The sequence below is a fragment of the Notamacropus eugenii genome, chromosome 6 (assembly GCF_028372415.1).
Source record: "Notamacropus eugenii isolate mMacEug1 chromosome 6, mMacEug1.pri_v2, whole genome shotgun sequence".
In the NCBI taxonomy this organism is placed as follows: Eukaryota; Metazoa; Chordata; class Mammalia; order Diprotodontia; family Macropodidae; genus Notamacropus; species Notamacropus eugenii.
In genome coordinates, this window is record NC_092877.1 from 185820843 (window position 1) to 185840818 (window position 19976).

The 19976-nt window shown below is 38.0% G+C and overlaps 1 pseudogene; it reads left to right on the forward strand.

The window, feature by feature from the left end:
• Positions 1–74: 74 nt before the first annotated feature.
• On the forward strand, positions 75–9614 carry LOC140512218 (ubiquitin carboxyl-terminal hydrolase 49-like; annotated as a pseudogene).
• Positions 9615–19976: the final 10362 nt, after the last annotated feature.

Sequence of the window (19976 nt, forward strand, 5' to 3'; positions counted from 1 at the left end):
TCCTTCCTCCTTTGCTTCTTGCTTATGATGAGGAGACTTTGTGTGTTTTGGCCTCTGGTTCTTTCAACTAGATGATGAAGAGCTTGGTGCTGAGCTGGTTTTTGCGAAAACAAAGACAGATGAATTCTGTTAGTGTTTCCCTGGATTAGCCCTGGAGTTAGCTTGTTAAGTGTTGGGGAGGGGTGATCTGGTCACAGGACTTCTCCTCAGCTGAACTAGAGGAAAGGCAAGCTCAGTGCTTGGTGATCCTGACTAATGTAGTGTCTTTCCATTTCCTCTGGAATGCTTAGGAACACGTAGGTCTTAGTGCAAGGCTCCACCCCACTGGAATTCGAGCTGTCTTGGCCAGCTTGGTCCTCTGCCACAGTAAGATGAATATTCTTTAGCGATTTTCCTAGCCTGAGACTGTTTGCCCCTTCTGCTGATCCCACTGATCCAGGACTTTTCTGGGGAAATATTTTATGATTCTTTCAAGGTCAGCAAGGGGAGGGGGAGTAGCATTTACTGGTCACTCTACTATTTTGGCTCCCAGAAGTTCGCCTAGGTAAGCACAGACATTTAATCTGCAAGCTGAAAGTCTCTGACACAGCTGCTGCAAATACCTGGACCTCCTTCCACAGCTCTCACTTGATTCCTCTGGACTCTTTCCCTGAGCTGCTATCCCGCTGTGCTTCCCCTTCCTCAGACTGCTCTGGGGATTTCCATCTTGTCCCTGCCTCCGCAGGAAGTCTGTGCTGTTCCCTGTATGCTTCTCCACCTCTGTAGAACAGATTCTTCAGTCTATCTTCCAGTCTGTCCTGGGCTGTGAAACTGTCACAGTTTGACTCCTATGGGATTCTGCACCTCCAAAATTTGGTCACATTTTCTTTTTAGAGGTATCTGAGGGAGTTTGTCTAAGAGCTTAGGTGAGCAGTTGCTCTCACTCCTCCGTCTTTGCTCTGCCTCCAGTTTAGAATGATTTTTACAAGTATTTTATGGGCTGTGGGAGAAGAGCTAGAGTATGTGCATCTTTCTACTCAACCATTCTGGCTTTGTCCCCCCAGTTTTTCTTTCTAAGGATCTGTTCTCTTCCCTGAATTCTTTTTTCCATATTTAAAAATCTTTAGCCAGTTTTTCTTCTGTTTCTCTAATTTTGCTTTTAGAATACTTCTTTTCTTTTTTTCTTTTTATTTATTCATTCATTTAATTATTCATTTATTAGTTTTTGTTTATTCATTCATCAGTCATTTATTTATTTGTTTATTAATTAGTTAATTTACTTATTTATTCCTTCTTTCCATTTATTTTTCCTTTTCAACATCCATTTCCCCCAAATTTTGAGTTCCAAATTTTCTCCCCATTGCTCCCCTCCCCAAACCGAAGATACCATGCATTCTGATTGCCCCTTCCCCCTATCTTCCCTCCTTTCTGTCACACCCTTCCCTTCCCTTATCCCCATATCTTTGTTATCTTGTAGGGCAAGATACGTTTCTATACCCCATTACCTGCATTTTCTATTTCTCAGTTGCATGGAAAAACAATTTTTAACATTCATTTTTAAAACTTTGAGTTCCATCTACTCTCCCTTCCTCCTTCCCCACCCATACCCACTGAGATATCAGCAACTGAAAATATGTTCCACTTGTGTAGTTGTGCAAAAGACTTCCATAAAAGTCATATTCAAAAAGATTAACTTTGTTTCCCTCCATCCTATCCTGCCCTGCATTTATTGTATTTTCACTTTTTACCTGGTCCTTCCCTAAAAGTCTTTACTTCTAATTGCCCCCTCCTCGTATTTACACTCCCTTTTATCATTCCCGCTTACCCTACTTCTCCTCTACTGTCCTGTAACGTAAGATAGATTTTCATACCAAATTGAGTGTGCATGATATACCCTCCTTGAGCCAAATGTGAAGAGAGTAACCTTCACTTTTTTCCTCTCCCATTTTCCCCTCCAATGAAAAAGCTTTTTCTTGCCTATTTTATGAGAGATAATTTGTCCCATTCCATTTCTCCTATTCTTCTCCCAATATATCACTCTCCCAAACCTTAATTTTATTTTTTTAAATATCATGTCTTCCTATTGAACTCACCCTGTGCCCTCTGTCTATATGTGTACAATACCTCTAACTACACAAATTCTGAGAAAAGTCTCCAGAATTGCAAACACTATGTTTCCGTATAGTAATATAAACAGTTCATCTTTAGTAAATCCCATATGATTTCTCTTTCTTGTTTACTTTTTCATGCTTCTCTAGATTCTTGTGTTTGAAAGTCAAATTTTCTATTCAACTCTGGTCTTTTCATCAACAATGGCTAAAAGTCCTCTATTTCACTGAATATTTTTTGCCCTAAATTTTTCATTGAATTTTTTCCCTAAAGTATCATACTCAGTTTTGCTTGGTAGATGATTCTTGGTTTTAATCCTAGCTCTTGAGTTCTGGAATATCTTATTCCAAGCCCTCTGGTCCCTTAATGTAGAAGCTGCTAGATCTTGTGCTATTCTGATTGTATTTCCACAATACTTGAATTGTTTCTTTCTGGCTACTTGCAATATTTTCTCCTTAACTAGAAACTCTGGAATTTGTCCACAACATTTCTAGGAGTTTTTCTTTTCGGATCTCTTTTAGGAGGTGATCAGTGGATTCTTTCAATATTTATTTTACCCTCTGATTCTAGAATATCAAGGCAGTTTTCCCTGATAATTTCATGAACGTTTATGTCTAGGCTCTTTTTTGATCATAAATTTCAGTTAGTCCCATAATTTTTAAATTGTCTTTCCTGCATCTATGTTCCAGGTCAGTTGTTTGTCTAATGAGATATTTCACATTGTATGCTATTTTTTCACTCCTTTACTTTTGCTTGATAATTTCTTGATTTTTTATAAAGTCATTAGCTTCCACCTGCTCCATTCTAATCTTTAAGGAATTTAAGAAAATCCGCACTGCTGCATCTTCAGACGACCTAGGGCTTTCTGCTCAACTTTGCTGTGGTGTGGTCTGTGCTGGTGCAGCCTGTGCACTGTAAGCTGCTCCTGCCCCCTGCAACAGATCCTTACTGTTGACCTTCCAGGCTGTCCTGGGTTGGAAATCTGCCACATTCTGTCTCCTATTAAATTAGACCACTCTAAAATTTGTTCAGATTCTCTTTTTTATAGTTAATCTGAAGGAGTTTGTCTTAGAGCTTAGAGTAAATACGAGCTTTCACTGCATCAATTTGGTTCCACTTCCCAGTGAACTCTAAAACATTTTTTCTTTCCTTTTTAAAATATTTTTATGGTTGTCTTAAATCTTGAATTTGAAGATAAAATTTTCTGTTCACTTCTGGTCGTCACATCAGTAAAGTTTGAAAGTCACCGAATTTCCTTGAATGTCTTTTTCTTTTCTCAGGGAAGATTATGATCACTGTTGCTTTGTCATATGTTCTTTCTTGTAATCCAAGTTTTTTATTCTTCCATATTATTATATTCCAAGCCATCTGATACATTGTAGTAGAAGATGCTAAATCTTGTGTAATCCTGAAAGTGGCTCCTTGATGTTTTAATTGTTTCTTTCTGTCTGCTTGCACTATTTCCTCCTTGACTTGCTGATTCTGGAATTTGGTACCCATGTTCCTTGCAGTTTTCACTTTGGGATCTCGTTCAGAAGGTAATGAGTGGGGGGAGGGGACAAAAGGGGAGAAAATTTGGAACCCAAAATTTTGTGAAAATGAATGTTAAAAGTGAAATAAATGAATGAATGAATAAATAAATAAAAAGAAAGGAAAAAAATTTAGATTTCTGTTACCAGTCCCCTATGACGAGCCACTCTATTCTCTTACTCCCCCAAGTGCTAGTGTTTTGTTCTGACTTGAAACTGAGTCCAAAATCCCTAATCCCTTGAAACTAACTACAATAATTCTTTTCTGCCTTAGAACTGTGACCACAACCTCTGCTCACTGGAGACCAAAAATTCTGGTACTCCTCTTCACCATAGAACTATAATCCAGAACTGATACCTGGAAATGTTCATGAGCAAGACAATTGGGTTGTGCAAACAGTGAGAGCAGAGGGTCTTCTGTGATCTGTTTCTGACTAGTTTTCCAAAACTTTTACTTACAAGTGTGTTCCAAGATGGCCCCCAATACGTGCCTCAGACTTCTCTTGCTAAACTTCCAAAATGATTTGGGCTAGAAAAATGTCTCATCCCAACTTTTTGTCATCTCTGCCACCCCAGAATTCAATTTGAGACATTATTTTAAAGTTCTTCTGAGAACATGGTTAGGAGAGTTCTGCTGATCTGTTGTCTTTTTTGCAACAATTTGCGTAAAAATCAATCAGTTAATATTAAAGCTTAAAACTGCAATAAGGGTTTTGGGACAATTTAGGTAGATTGCTAATTAGAAAAGAGGTCTATTCCCCACCCCGCCGCCCAGTAATATACTCAGTTTTGAAAAAGATTTTATTGAGACTTGTTTGTCTTATATTGTTAAATGCATATATACATGAATATACATATATATATGTATACACACACACATATTTTATATATATATATATATATATATATATATATATATATATATATATATATATATATATATATATATATGTATACACATACACACACATATTCATTAGTTCTTTTCTTTGTAATAAATGAAACTTTGGTTTCTGTGATCCTGAATGTGGTCCCTTTGTATATGGACTCTCTCTATCTGGCTCGTTGTCATATATACTTTTTTTCTCCTTTACAAATTTTGGCTATGGCATTCTTAGATATTTGCAATTTGCACATTTTTTCAGGAAGCAAGAAGGGAACTATTTCTATTTTCATTTTCCCCTCTAGATCTAATTGATATGAAAAGTTGAGTATAAAATTTTTTGAAACAGCTTCCGAACACTTCTTTTGAACACCATCAACTGAGGATTGAAGGTGGGGTTTCCTATAGACAGAGTAAAGGGAGAGGTAAGGTTTCTGTGTCAGATTGCTTGGACACATACACTCTCATCTGTACTGGCAACATAGAGGTGACTTGAGTGTACCAGAATTCTGTGGCTGAGGGAAACAGTGTCTACCTGGTCATGAAGTTCCTGATGAGGAATTTGGAACTGTTAGGCGCAAATAAGGAGAAAACTTTCTCCAGGAACTGTGAGGCCTACCAGACGGAGACCTCCACCATGGGCAGCCAATATCAGTGTGCGGTTCTACCACTGCAAAATTCTGTGGCTTCTTTCCAGATATCTGGCTTGGGTGCCACTATCACATCTATTCTTCAGGGGCACTTAGAGTTCTTTAGCTATAGGTTATAGATTAAAAGAAATCTATTGAATCCATGAATATGAATTATATGGAAGAAGATGGACTTTTGAAGCTGTGCTGTGTTTCATGTGATAAAATTTGTAGTAACAATTATATTTCCTAAGATTTGCCAGGTCCTGTTGGCTAAAATTGGGATTTGCCAGGTTCTGAATGACAAAGAATAGATACAAATGTGATTCAATTAAAGGAGTTGAGACTTCTGTAAGACATGAATAGAAGCATATATGGAAGTTATGACTTCCATATATGGAAGTTATGACAGGAATACTCTATCACAAATCTTAAAAAGCAGAACTGCATGCAAAGTTATAACACAGAGTATGGCTGGATATGTCGGAGTGCTCTCATGTGGCCTCTGAATGTAATACTGAGAAACATGTACTTAAACTTTTCAAAGAAATGAGATACCTATTTACTATGGAAATCAAAGATCTTTATATATTCTGTATCCTCTGTGAAGACTATGATTTTAATGATAACCCTGAAGGGTATCTGAAACTGTCAGAAGTACTCTCTCGGCTATTAAGAGTTAGAATCAGAATCTGTCTGAGAGAAATTGTAGGATGCTTCATTAAGTGGTTTTAAGAAAGAAGGTGTTCCAATAACAGCAGGCTCCTCAGGGACAGCCCCAAATGTTGACAATTTTGTGGCATTGGCGTCAGTGTCTCCTGGCTAACAAATTAAGGATTTTGTTGGAAAAGGGTATCAGAGACCAACAGAAACTGGAGCAAAGAAAGGAGATTGAGGAATTGGAGGAGAAGGAGGCTGCAAGTAGTCAAGGCAGGAGTTGAATTCTCCCTCCGCTCAAAAAAGGGCAAGTGTGCTGCCTCATATTCAGCAAGATACTTTGATTTCTAGGAAGTTCAGAGAAACAAGTTCCCCTACCTCAAGAGGAAAGCAAAGCAGGAAATTTAAGCTATTTTATTCCATCTGCCATAAGACAATAGTTAACTCCTGCTGTGACTGGTCTGTCGAACCTGGATAATACTTGTTCCCCCAAATTTATCCTTCAAATGCTCAATCACCTCCAGAGATTCAGAGAATATTTTTGACCCTCCTCTGTGAAACACAAGAACTGCTAGCCAAAATAGTCAATGGGAAGGCTTAAATATCACATAAATTAATAAATGGATCTGCTGATGATGAGACAGTGAAAAATGACACCACTAAGCCACATAGTACACAGGGTTCATCCACTGTAGCTGTGGGCTGTCCATAAATGAGAGCTGAGAATTAATGCAAGTGAAGAAGCCAAGCTCAAAACCTATTTCTCTCAGTCACAAATTACATACTCTCTTATGTGTTCTGGGAAGTGGATCCATTTTCAGTGCTCCATTCTGTGTGGAGCCTGATTCTTGCCTTTAGGGGCTATAACCAGAAAAATATTTTTTCCTCTGTGAGCTACTGGATAAAGTAAAACAGGAAGTGGAATCAGAGGAAACCAAGAATTGGATTCTCATCACCTTCTCTCAGAGAAATTACACCAAGCTATTGTTGAAGGTGACAGCACAATATTTCATGGGCAGCTGCTTAGTCAAGTGACATGCACAACATGCCATTACAAATCGATTACCATTTAACGCTCTGGAATCTGTCCTTGGAATTGTCAGAGTGCTTTCATTGCATAGAATAAGGGGTTGTACCTTTTAAAAAGACTAAATACAGGTGATAGAGGGTAATCATAATTTAAATGGGAAGATCTTCTCCATTAATTAATATGTCCATGTGACCTGTCTGGGTCACGTGGAAGTCTGAGTCACATGGAGTCAGTGGTGAGAGGAATTTGCTTAACAGGTGGAACAGGAAGGGTGGAACAGGAAGAGGAAGAACTAGAGCAGAGGTGAGGAAAAATTAAGGAGAAAACAGTCAGAATGCAAGAATGCAGGAAAGCAGGCAGTTGGCTTATTTGAAAAGAGTGAAAGAGCTTATTTGTAATTTTGTTGAAGCGAGACTGCTTGTGATTTGTTTATGGAAGCTGGTTTGTGGGAAAGCTAGCAGGACAAAGGCTTGGGGATGGGGTTGTTCTCTGCATTGTTATTGTGTATATATTTTTGTTCCTATGATGAGTTTGAATTTCTGGTGTCTGAATAAATGCTTTGGTTCTGTCTTCCATGTGAAGAAACTGTTGCATTTAGCAATTCAGAATTGTGTTGACATATTAATGAGCACCATAGGCACTGTGAATATTGCATTGGTGCTACAAATGAAGATGAGGGTGTGACCACAAAATATCAGACCTCTATTTGGAGTCAGGAAGGCTTTGAAGGAAGAAATGGATGTCTCAGAGTGGGAAGATTTGCCTTATTCCTCCTTAGCAAGAGAATGGGCTAAAGGCAAAGGGCTCTGTGAAAACTGGGAACTTAATCTGCAGAAGGGAGGACCCAAATATTTAGAAAGATGTTTGGAAGGAATATCAGGTTAATATGTAGGTAATAGAACAGGCCAATGAACTAGTAAGGGGTATGTAAGAGTCTGGGCCTTGCCAACAAGGCCCAGAATTATGTATAAAAGCAAACATCAGCTGTTGGAGGAGAACGCTCAGCTGGAAAAGGAGTTAGTTGATATGCAAGAGAAGCTTTTTATGCTATACTCTCCTTTAGAAGAGCAAGCTGAAAAGTATCCAGTGTTCAAAGAAAAAGTTGTTGATGATTTGGCTCAAGGGGGAGGAGAAAAGTAAAGAACAAGAAAATGAAGGCTGCCCTTGCACAGACTGGGCTTGATTAGGGTCTAAATACAGGTCAGTAAGATGTGAATGAAGCAAATGAGGAGGCTGAGTTTTGTACAGTACTAAGAAGGATGCAGGAGAATCAGGGAGGCCCACAGAGTTTGGGGAAGTAGTTGAGGATTTTACTCAACAAAAGGTTGCAGACGTTTTGAGTCCTTTCACCCAAAGGATGGAAGAATCACTGGTATCTTGGATGGTAAGAATCAGTGAAAAAGATACATTTCCTTGAGAGAGAAGAGTAAATAGCCAGCAGATACAAAGTCAGAATAGATTGAGAAGAAAAGAATTATTTACTATTGAGAGCAGGGGCAAATTTTGGAAAAATAGATGGTGTTCCAACTCATGAACTATATAACATCTATCAACTAAAGAGACTTGGTATTAGGCTGATTAGAAAAATGAGAACTGCCTCTGAAGATGCTCTTAAAACAGTGTGTCCAAGTTCATCACATCAGCAGGGAGAATGAGAAATTGGCCAGGTTCTAGCTCATATTACATAAAGTATTCCTCTAGCCCAAACGACAACCTCAAACCTGCAAATTTGAAAACATTAAACAATGGTAAATGAGGCTATGATAGTAGGTTCCTGGCCTCCAGAAACATAGCTGACCCTCTATCCTGCTTTTGGTTATTGTCTCCTTGTTTCTTTTTGTCTTGTTAGACAGATTTGGTTTCTGCAGGATTAATACCTGCCACCTACAGATGACTGATCACTTAAGCCAGATGTCAACCCCTGTCCAAGACTATGATGTGTTACCCCTGGACCTAGTGTTGACCAAACTCCAGATGCCAGCTAAAGACCTGACTCCTCGAATGGGACCTCTTGGGGCAGGGAGTAACAGTGGAAGAAGAGAACTTCATCCCTTACCCCCAGTTATTGATGTAAAGTTCTGTTGACACCAATCGCCTAAGACATTTTTTTATATACCTGTTTTCTGTTATCCCTGTTAAAATTCTGTTGGTACTAGTTTACCAACCTATGTAATGACTGAGAAAGCTCTTCAGGCCGCATGGAATGCCAATTTAAATGGGAATATTTTCCCCATTCATTAAGGCCCATGTGACCTGTCTAGGTCTCAAAGAAGTCTGAGTCACTTGAAGCCTGTGGTGAGAGGAGTTTGCTGAACAGGAATAGAAAGGATGGAAAAGAAAGAGTCAGCGCTAGAGCAGAGATGGCACAAAATTAGTAAGAGAGCAGTCAAAATGGAAGGATGCAGGCAAGCAGACAGCTGGCTAGCATGAGTGAAAGAGCTTGTTTGCTATACTGTTTAAGGCAGACTGTGATTTGTTTAAGGGAGTTGGTTTGTGGGAAATGTAGCAGGGGAAGACTTGGGGATGGTGTTGTTCTCTGCATTGTTATTGTGCATAGATTTTTGTTACTATGATGGACTTGGCTTTCGGGTGTCTGAATAAATGTTTTGGTTCTGTCTTCCATGTGGAGAATCTGTTCTATTTTGTGATTCAAATTGTGGCAGGATATTCATGGGCACCATAGGCGCTGAGGATATTACATTTGGTGCTACATAGAGATGTTGGGCAAATTCACAAAGGTGGAAGCTCTGGAAGGGAACATTTATGAATGTGACCAGTAGAACAGCAGATTATTCTAAAATTTTTGTAAAGAGCTTAATTTTCATTTTTTAATCTCTTGCTTCATTTCTTACATATACTTACATCCAAATGCATTCATTGATTTCTCTTGATTCGTAGTGTTCATTATTTAAGTGATTCAGTTCTGTTTACTCCTATCTCTGGTCTTAGATTGGGACATATTTAATACGAAACTTGTACTTCGTTGATAAAATGTAATTAGATTGGCAAGTTCTTCCAATTAGACCAAGTGGTCTAGCTTCAAAGTTTTTGGAAAACCTAAAATGATTGTGCCTATTTGTTTCTGGCTATCTTATGCCGATCTGATCTGGGTGAAAGCATAATGATCTTTCCTTTTTGGTGTATTGATAGTAGTTTACTTGACATCCCAACTCTATTTTTCAGAAATCTTTTCTGGGCAGTTTCTTAGGGGAACTGAAATCTGCTATAACTTTTTACATCACTATTGCCAAAATTAAGCTAAACTTACTAACTACTAAAGAATGATTAAATTCGACAAGAAATATATCTGGTATAATGGTCCCTAGCCCCTATGAGGAAGATGTCCTTTAATTCCAGTTTTCTGCAGCATTCATTAGTAATTCAAAAACTGACTTTGATTAGTACTAGGGATGTTTTCTATTACGTTGTTTGGGTCAGGTATATTTTTTTTCCTACTTTTTTGTTACATACAGATCGTCCCATATAATGATAATCTGTTACACACACACACACACACACACACACACACACACATTTTTCAGACATTCTCTAATCAATGCACATCTTACTTTCTAGTTCTTTGTTTCCAAAAAGAGTGCTGCAATTATTTCCTAATATAATTTGAGAAATAGGATTTTAAAAATTTTCAAGGATTCACATTGGGTTCTGAAAGCATTTATTCAAAAAGAAGCATTATTTATAGTTAATATTAAACCGCAGTCATATACTTTGCTGATAAAATGTTCTTAAATGATGCTATTTTATTTTCCCTCATCATCACAAAGAGATACCACTTATAACATTTCTTATAATAATGCAGTTAGACACAGATACTTCAAGTAAAAAGTCACTATACAATTAGTGGCTAAATCTGTTTCAGCAGATAACTGTCTCAATTATTTTTTAAAGGATTCACTTAAATGTTTCATATTTAATTATTCATTTTAATAATGCAACAAACAGTAAAAAATTCCAACCCAAAATAATTATATACACCTCTCCCTAAACCTACATATATTAATATTTCACATAAAATTCATAAAAATGTGAATAAGCAGAGATTTAACCTTTATTTTAGGAAGTATTAATCAAATCATATTTATCTACATAATAAGCCTAACAAATGGTATTATCTGAAGAGTTCTTTCATACGGATTGGTTGATCATACAAACCGTTTTGAAGATGTTTAAAAGTTGGATAGTTTATGCATTTTGGGTTGTTTATTTTTGTATATGCGCATGCACACATGCACGAGTGTTTATTTCATTTCTATTGCTGGGAGTTATTTTATCTTATCAATGAAGAATAAGACACTTCATGGATTTAATTAAACACATTATTACTTTACGCAAATTTATTGAAATTTCTTTTTCTCCTCTGCTCCAAATCATCCACGTTCTTAAAAGGAATACATTATTGAAGTAAGGATTTACTTTGAATGCCAGAGATGAGCTACTTATATAACAATATTAAGAGGCTTAACAAAATAATGTCAGTTTTAGTCTGAGCGTTAAACTGATACCCTTGGAATGCTCCAAATAAGGTCTTGAAGTCAGAGGTTGGATCTTCTTTTCAAAAATATGGGAGAAATGAACAGCAGGTAAAAAGGTATCAATGGGTTGCAGGTTACATTCTATGAAGGAGTATCCACATCAGGGATTTTGCAAAATCATTTAAGTATTAAAGTACTTCAGCATTCTGTCCAATTAATTTTCTGAAGGATTTGTGAATTTTTCTTTATTCTTTCTTTTAAATTCTTAGTAAGCTTAAGAGAGTTTTCACAGTGGGATTCCTAACCTCTTCTCTTTTTTTCACTTCCTCTTTTTCTTCAGTACACAGATTTGTCTTTCTTTTTTAAAACTCCCCTCCCAACACTTTCTGTAATCCACTTTTTCATGACTCTAAAACATTCTGTCTCTTGCTATATGAGATAGTACTGTGCAAACTTAGAATGGTTTAGTCACAACACATGACATTTTCTCTACTTTTTCTTTCTTTTTACGTGTGTGTGTATGTGTGTGCATGTGTGTGTGTGTGCATGTGTAGTACTGATCTTCTTCCTCTCTTACTTCCTTAAAAGTGTGTCTGCCCATTTGTGCCATCAGATTCCTATTTTTTTTTAATTTTTTTAATGTTTAACAATCACTGCCATACAATTGCGATTTTATCCCTCCCCACCCACCCCCCACTACCTCCCTCCCTCCCCACGACTGCATACAATTCTGTATAGATTCTACATATACTTTCCTATTGAGTATATTTTCACTATAGTCATGCTATGTAGTCAGACTAAGATAAATGAAAGAATCCGTATAATAAATCAGAACATGATACACAAACAGATACACATACACAAACATGATCTGCTACATTATGTGAGTGACTTCCATATTTCTCTCTCTGAGTGTGGAAGGCATTTTGCCTTGAGGTCCACCATTGGGATTTTTTTTTTTTTTTGAGAAGTTCTTGTGTTATTACAAAAATCTAAGTCTACCAGAAAAAACTCTCACACACTGTGGTTGTTGCTGTGCATGAAGTTCTCCTGGTTCTGCTCCTTTCACTCAGCATCGGGTCATATAAGTCCTTCCAGGCCTCTCTGAAGTCTTCTTGTTCATCATTTCTTATGGCACAATAGTACTCCATTACATTCATATACCATAATTTATTCAGCCATTCCCCAATTGATGGATATCCCCCCGACTTCCAGTTTTTGGCAACTACATAGAGTGCTGCTATAAATATTTTTGTACATGTGGGACCCTTTCCCATTTTTATGATCTCTTGGGGATATAGTCCTAGTAGCGATATTGCTGGGTCAAAGGGTATGCACATTTTTGTAGCCCTTTGGGCATAGTTCCAAATTGCTCTCCAGAATGGTTGGATGCGCTCACAGCTCCACCAACAATGAATTAGTGTTCCAACTCTCCCACATCCTCTCCAGCATTTATCATTTTCTTGTTCTGTCATGTTTGCCAATCTTATAGGTGTGATGTGGTACCTCAGAGTTGTTTTGATTTGCATCTCTCTAACCAATAGTGATTTAGACCATTTTTTCATATGATTATAGATAGCTTTAATTTCTTCCTCTGAAAATTGCCTGTTCATATCCTTTGACCATTTATCAATTGGGGAATGACTTGTATGATTATACATTTGGGTCAGTTCTCTATATATTCTAGAAATGAGGCCTTTATCCCCGAGCTTAGCTGTAAAAATTTTTTCCCAATTTACTACATCCCTCCGGATTTTGGTTGCATTGGGTTTGGTTGTGCAAAAACTTCTCAGTTTAATGTAATCAAAGTTATCCATTTTGCATTTCATAATGCATTCTATCTCTCCTTTAGTAAAGAATTCTTCCCTTCTCCATAGATCTGATAAATACACTATTCCTTGCTTCTCCAGTTTATTCATGGTATCAATCTTTATACCTAAATCATGTACCCATTTGGACTTTATTCTTGTGTACGGTGTCAGGTATGGGTCTATGCCTAATTTCCGCCACACTGTTATCCAGTTTTGCCAGCAATTTTTATCAAACAATGAGTTCTTATCCCAGAAGCTGGGGTCCTTGGGTTTATCAAACAGAAGGTTGCTATATTCCTTGCCTACTGCATCTTGAGTGCCAAGTCTATTCCACTTGTCTACCTCTCTGTTTCTTAGCCAATACCAAGTGGTTTTGATAATTGCTGCTTTATAGTACAGTTTAAGGTCTGGTAGCGCTAGGCCATCTTCCCAGGCATTTCTTTTCATTAGTCCCTTTGATATTCTGGACCTTTTGTTTTTCCAAATGAATTTTGATATTATTTTATCCAGCTCTAGAAAGTAATTGTCTGATAGTTTAATTGGTATGGCACTAAATAAGTATATTAATTTGGGTAGAATTGTCATTTTTATTATATTAGCACGGCCTACCCGTGAGCAACTAATGTTTTTCCACTTACTTAAATCTGACTTTATTTCTGCAAAAAGTGTCTTGTAATTGTGTTCGTATAATCCCTGGGTTTGTTTTGGCAGGTAGACTCCTAAGTATTTTATACTGTCTACCCTAACTTTAAATGAGATTTCTCTTTCTATCTCTTGCTGTTGAACTTTGTTGCTAATATATAGGAATGCAGAGGATTTGTGTGGGTTTATTTTGTACCCTGCAACTTTGCCAAAGTTGTTTATTAATTCAAGTAATTTTTTACTTGAATCTCTGGGATTCTCTAGGTAATTCATCATATCATCTGCAAAGAGTGATAACTTAGTTTCTTCTTTGGCTATTCTAATTCCTTGAATATCTTTATCTTCTCTAATTGCTACAGCTAACATTTCTAGTACCATATTGAATAATAGTGGTGATAATGGACAACCTTGTTTCACCCCTGATCTTATTGGGAATGCATCTAACTTATGCCCATTGCATATAATGCTTGCTGAAGGTTTTAGATAGGTACTGCTTATTATTTTATGGAAAGTTCCCTTTATTCCTACGTTCTCCAATGTTTTTAGTAGGAATGGATGTTGTATTTTGTCAAAAGCTTTTTCTGCATCTATTGAGATAATCATGTGGTTTTTGTTAACTTTGTTGTTGATGTGATCGATAATGCTAATAGTTTTCCTAATATTGAACCAGCCCTGTAGTCCTGGTATGAATCCTACCTGATCATAATGTATTAATCTCGTGATAAGATGCTGTATTCGTTTTGCTAAAATCTTATTTAAAATTTTTGCATCTATATTCATTAGGGAAATTGGTCTATAATTTTCTTTCTCTGTTTTGTCTCTTCCTGGTTTGGGTATCAAAACCATATTTGTATCATAGAAAGAATTTGGGAGGACTCCTTCTTCCCCAATTTTCAAGAATAGTGTATGTAGTATTGGAATTAACTGTTCTTTAAATGTTTGATAGAATTCACTTGTGAATCCATCTGGCCCTGGAGATTTTTTCCTAGGGAGTTCATTGATGGCTTGTTCAATTTCTTTTTCTGAGATGGGGTTGTTTAAGTATTCAACTTCCTCTTCTCTTAATCTGGGCAATTTGTATTTTTTAAAATATTCATTCATCTCATTTAGATTGTCGAATTTGTGGGCATAAAGTTGGGCAAAGTAGTTTCTAATTATTGTTTTGATTTCCTCCTCATTGGAGGTGAGTTCACCCCTTTCATTTTTAATGTTAGTAATTTGGTTTTCTTCTTTCTTTTTTTTTGATCAGATTAACCAAAGGTTTATCAATTTTTCTAGTTTTTTCATAAAACCAACTATTGGTTTTATTTATTAATTCAATAGTTTTCTTAATTTCAATTTTATTAATCTCTCCTTTGGTTTTCAGTATTTCTAATTTGGTATTTACTTGGGGATTTTCAATTTGTTCTTTTTCTAGCTTTTTCAACTGCAAGCCTAAGTCATTGATCTCCTCTTTCTCTATTTTATTTATGTAAGCATTCAGAGATATAAAACTTCCCCTAATAACTGCTTTTGCAGTGTCCCATAAGTTTTGGTATGTTGTCTCACTATTGTCATTCTCTTGAATGAAGTTGTTGATTGTTTCTATGATTTCTTCTTTACCCCAATTCTTCTTTAGAATTAGATTATTTAGTTTCCAATTGATTTTTGGTTTCTCTTTCCATGGCCTTTTATTACATGTAATTTTTAATGCATTATGATCTGAAAAGGATGCATTGATTGTCTCTACCTTTCTGCACTGGATTGTGAGATTTTTATGTCCTAGTACATGGTCAATTTTTGTAAATGTTCCATGTACCGCTGAGAAAAAGGTATATTCCTTTCTATTTCCATTTAATTTTCTCCAAAGATCTATCATATCTACCTTATCCAGAGTTTTATTTACCTCCTTAACCTCTTTCTTGTTTATTTTGAGGTTGGATTTATCTAGTTCAGAGAGGGGGAGGTTGAGGTCCCCCACTAGTATAGTTTTGCTATCAATTTCTTCCTTCAACTCCCCCAACCTCTCCTCTAAGAATCTGGATGCTATACCACTTGGAGCATACATGTTTAGTAATGATATTGCTTCATTGTCTATGGTGCCTTTTAGTAGGATATAATTTCCATCCTTATCCCTTTTGATTAGATCTATTTCTGCTTTTGCTTTGTCTGAGATTAGGATTGCTACTCCTGCCTTTCTTACATGAGCTGAGGCACAATATATTCTGCTCCATCCTTTGACCTTTATCCTATGTGTATCCCCCCGTTTCAAATGTGTTTCTTGTAAGCAGCATATTGTTGGATTATGGCTTTTAATCCATTCTGCTATCCGTCTCCGTTTTATGGGAGAGTTCATCCCATTCACATTCGCAGTTATGATTACAATCTGTGGATTTCCCTCCAACCTCTTTCCCACCATTTGTGCTTTTAGCTCTCCCGTCTCCCTTCCCCTCCTCAATAGTATTCACTTTTCTCCCCCTCCTCCTGCAGCCTTCCCCTCCTTCTTTTAGCCCCCCTCCCTTTTACTCCCCTTTACTCTTATTGCTTCTTTCCTCCCTTTTAGCCACCCTCCCCTTTCTTCCCCCTTCCCCTCCTACTACCTATAGAGCTAGTTAGGATTATCTGCTTAAGATTATTGTTCCCTCCTTTGAACAAATCAGATGAGAGTACCTCTCAAAAAATGCTCATCTCCCTCCCCTCCTTCCCTCTACTATTGTTTTGTACTTCTTCCTGTGATATAATTTGCCATTTTCTGCTTCCCCCTTTCCACACCTCCTATTACATTCCCTTCTCATACTTAAATCATATTTTTGACATGACATCATTTACTTTATGCCCGTTCCCTCTACATATATCCCTTTTATCATAATAGCTGCACAGTTCTTAAGATTAACAGGTATCATCTTCCCTTATAGGGAGGTAAACAGATTGCCCTAATTGAGTTGCAAGTTTTTGTTTTTGTTTTTTCCCCTCTGTTTCCCTTTTTATGATTCTCTGTAGACCTGCATTTGAAGATCAAATTGTCTATTGAGTTCTGGTGTTTTGGTCAGGAAGCTCTGGAAATCCCTTATTTCGTTGAATGACTTTCTCCTTGCCTGAAATGTTATGCTGAACTTTGCTGGGTAGTTGATCCTTGGTTGGAGTCCCAACTCCTTTGCCTTATGGAATATTGGGTTACAATTCTTTCGATCTTTTAATGTAGAAGCTGCAAGGTCCTGTGTGATCCCGACTGTGTGACCTTGATATTTAAATTGTTTCTTTCTGGCTGCTTGTAGTATTTTCTCCTTCACTTGATAGCTCTGGAATTTGGCAACTATATTTCTTGGGGTTTTGAGTTTGGGATCCCTTTCCGGTGGGGAACGGTGGATTCTTTCGATGACTATTTTGCCCTCTGAGTCTAGTACTTCTGGGCAGTTTTCCTTGATGATTTCCTGGAAGATATTGTCCAGACTCTTTTCTTCATCATGGGTTTCTGGCAGGCCAATAATTCTTAGATTTTCTCTCCTGGATCTATTTTCCAGGTCAGTTGTTTTTCCAATTAAATATTTTAGATTTTCTTCTATCTTTTCATTCTTTAGATTTTGTTTGACTGATTCTTGTTGCCTCATTGAGTCATTAGTTTCTACTTGCCCAATTCTAATCTTGATCGTATTGTTTTCTTCAGTTAGCTTTCGCATCTCCTTTTCCATCTGGCCAATTTTTCCCTTTAAGGAGCTATTTTCTCCATTTAATTTTTGTACTTCTTTTTCCATTCGACCAATTTTCCCAGTTAGGTTTTGGGTTTTCTTTTCCATCTGATCAATTTTCCCAATTAGGTTTTGGGTTTCCTTTTCCGTTTGATTAACTCTTCCTTTTAGGGAATTATTCTCTTCAGTTAATTTTTGAACTTCCTTTTCCATTTCTTCAATTTTCTTTTTCAGATTGATGTTCTCATCAGTGAATTCTTTTTTTATAGTTTTAAAATCATTGGCCAGTTTTTCTTTTATATCCTTCTTCAGACGTTCCAGGTAATCTAGTTGTGCTTGCGAGAAATTCATAGTCCCATCTGAGGTTTCAGATGGAAGTACAGTCTCAGCTCTGACCTCTTTGGTGTTTGTGTTTTGGTCCTTATCCCCATAGAAAGATTCTATGGTTTTTTCACTTTTCGTCTGCTTTTTCCGATTCATGATGTTGGCTGAGTATTGTAGCTTTTGGTTCTTTCAGTCAGAAGATACAGATCTTTTAAGTTGAGTTGATGTGTGTCTAGGCTTAAAGCAGGCTTTTTTGTTGTTGTTGTTGTTGTTGTTGTTGTTGTTTCCCAGATCAACCCTGGGGTTAGCTTGATAGGTGTGTGGGAGGTGTGGTCTGGTCTCAGGATATCTCCTCAGCTGGCCTGAGGCAAAGGCAAGTTCCGGGGATGGTGATCCCAGCTTCCCTATTGTCTTCCCTTTCCCCTGGAGGGCTGGGGCACGCCTACAGGCTAATGCGTGTTCCCGCCCCTCCTGGGGCTCGTCTCCCGGGCTGAGGCTTGCTTGGGTCTCAGTGCGAATTTTCTCTGCCCTGGGTCGTCTGTCCCTCCAGATAGCCTCCACCACGGTGGGAAGAATCACCCTTTGCCACTTTTCCAGCCTCTGGTGTTATGAGACCACCCGCCCCCTTCTGCTGTTCCCACTGATCCAGGATTAATCTGGGGAAGAATTTTATGGTTCCCTCACGGTCATCGGGGGGGAGGGGAGAGCACTTACTGATCACTCCGGCATCCCACCTCCTGGATGTTCAAGTAGTGACCCACTGAAGTCCCGTCTTTAGGCTGAAAATTTCAAAGGCTGTTGCGCTGATATCGTTGGCTCGGCCTGGCTTATCTCCTGCTCTGCTGGTCTCGCCAGCCACTCTCGGGCCCCTCGGGTCGCCTCTGCCCTGCCACGCCGACCGCGCTGCGCTGTGCGCCGGGGGTCTTACCCCCGCGGAACAGATCCCTCCCGTGGACCTTCCAGTCCAGCCTGGGCTCCGAATCTGTCAAAGTCCGTCTCCCACTGGATTCTACACCTCCAAAGTCTGGTCAGACTCTCCCCCCAGAGATATCCAAAGGAGTTTTTCCAGGAGCTTAGGTGAGTCTTTGCTTTCACTCCGCCATCTTGGCTCCGCCCCATCAGATTCCTATTGACAAAAGTTTGGTGATATATTTCAAGGGACATCTTATTTGTACCGCTAAGTGATACTGATAATCTAGATCTTCAGTCTGTGACACTTAACCCAGGAATATAGTCACCAAATCCTCTTACAAACATATCAATTCAGAAAGTTTCAAAACTGAGGAGAATAATTTTAGCGGTTAAGAAAAACAAATAGACCCCACATCACAGTCCAAGTAAAATTTTGATATATGCCACTTGTCTCCTGAAGGACTCCACAGACTCATCTACTTATAGTATACAGAATAAATAGGGGGGCTAGAAGTTGTACACATTTTCTTTGAAATTCTTCTAGCGGTCCATGCACCAATGTTTCTCTTGGAGCTTATGTCTATGGCAATTCCGATTTTTTTTAAAAAAAATCTCTTGTTTAATCCTTTTCATGAACCTGACTGAGGCAGGAGAAGGCCAGCTCTAAAGAAGATTCATGTCCATTAGAGATCTTGAGTGCATCTACCAGAGATCCCAAATCGGAACACACTAGAAGGAAGACACTAGAGAAGCCAGGGATCATCAAGTCCTGATCTTGCCTTTGCTATAGCTCAGCTAAGGAGATCTCCCATGACCAGACCACCCCCACATGCTTAAACTAGCTACAGGGCTACACTGGGGAAACAGTAACAGAATTCACCTTTGCTTTCTCACAAAAGCCAGCTCATCACTAGGGTCGTTAGTGTCTAGCTGAAAGGACCAGAGGCCACAAAAGAGAAAGCCATGAGCAAGAAGCAAGGGAGAAAGAAAAAGACCTTAGAATCTTTCTATGGGGACAACAATGAAAACATGGAAACCAAAGAGGTCAATACTGAGTCTGTACTCACATCTGAAACTTCAGAAGGACTATGAACTACTAGAATGCACAAAGAGCACGGCTGGAACAGCTGAAGAAGGAAATAGAAGAACAAATGGCCAAGGATTTTAAAAGTACGAAAAAGTAATTCACAGAAGTGAATGGATGTTTAAAAAGGAAAATTGAGCAAATGGAAAAAGAAGCACAAAATTTAACTGGGGAAATTGGACAAATGAGAAAGGATGAGCAACATCTAACTGGTAAAATTGGACAAATA